Source organism: Prenolepis imparis, unplaced genomic scaffold (genome assembly GCF_030444845.1).
Source record: "Prenolepis imparis isolate NDT839.2.m4 unplaced genomic scaffold, iyPreImpa1.0 SCAF_1, whole genome shotgun sequence".
NCBI classification, from domain to species: domain Eukaryota; kingdom Metazoa; phylum Arthropoda; class Insecta; order Hymenoptera; family Formicidae; genus Prenolepis; species Prenolepis imparis.
The window spans coordinates 26,902,696-26,904,155 of record NW_028141159.1 but is presented as its reverse complement, the minus strand read 5'-3'; positions in this window follow the sequence as shown (position 1 = coordinate 26,904,155).

Genomic DNA, 1,460 nt, shown 5'->3' with positions numbered 1-1,460 from the left:
GCATGCATAGAAAGAAGAAATTGATGCAAATCACTCGATAGTACTCGGATATGTTCTGTTGAGATTTTACATTAATAATAATTAATAATAATTCAATGACATTCTTTCTCTCTCTCTTTCTCTCTCTCTCTCTCTCTCTCTCTCTCTCTCTCTTTGCGGCATAGAAAAAATTTGTTATCTTTTCCACACCACCTTGCGGTAGATAACATGGCGCATTTTTTTTAAAGTGGTATCCCCCGTAGGTCTAATCCACTCTCAAATTTTAATTTAAAAGTTGTTCAAAATGACCTCCTGCTTCGTGCGAACACAATTCGGCTCTTTGAATGATATGTCGCGTAGCCCGATACGCCATTTCCGGTGTGATGGTATTAAAAGCAGCGAGAATTGCCTCTCGCATCTCTGCTTGTGTGCCATCACGCCTGTGCTCGACTAAATCTTTAATGTGACCCCACACGAAATAGTCGAGCACATTGAGGTCTGGCGATCGCGCTGGCCAAATAATTGGACCACCTCGACCGACCCATCTTTCGTGATAGTGCGCATTTAAAAAATCGCGCACTTGACGCGAAAAATGCGCAGGTGCCCCATCATGTTGGAAAATGAGACCTGCTCTTACGTCGAGAGGAATATCCTCGAGTAGAACAGGTAACTCATTTTCCAAGAAATGTTTATAAATTTCGCCATTTAGTCGCGGCGGAAAAAATAAGGGCCGATCTGAAAATCATGGAAAGAAAATTATCTATTAAAGCTGCGAAAGAAAATTCCTTAATTAATAAAAAAATTTATTACTTACAATTCGGTTCGCAATTATTCCTGCTCATACGTTTATTGTCCAGCGATTCTGGAACGTACATTGCCGAACAACGTGCGGGTTTTCTTCAGCCCAGTATAAAAAATTTCGGCTATTAAATACCCTGTTTGGCGTAAACGTCGCCTCGTCGGTCCAGAGAATTCGGTCCGGAAAAGCATTGTCCCGCCGGTGTTGAGCGAGAAATCCTACGTGTGTTTCATCGATTGTTTATATTTATTTTTTTTTTAATAATGCGAAAACATGAAATTAAAATAATAAAAAAATACCTTCGCAAAAGTAGACGCGCTGTTCTCTATCCCTGGGTAGAAGGTGTTGTACTCGCTGAAAATGATACGGCTGCAATCCGTTTCGGCGTAAAGTTTGATGCACCACGTATCGCGAGAAACCGAGTCTCCGAGCTGCGCGTCGAACACTGTTCTGGGGATGCTCTTCAAATTCTTCCAGGATTCTCTCTTCATCGTCTACACCATAATGCAATAGTGCATTTACATTTCGACGATTTGGAATAACATTTCCTGTCTCCATCGTACGTTCAACACAATTTAAAATCGAATTGTAAGTAGGATGTCGCTCACGTCCGGGAAATCGCTCCGCGTAAAGGCGAGCCGCGAGACGAGCGTTTCAGTACTCTGCGTTGATACCACTGCTT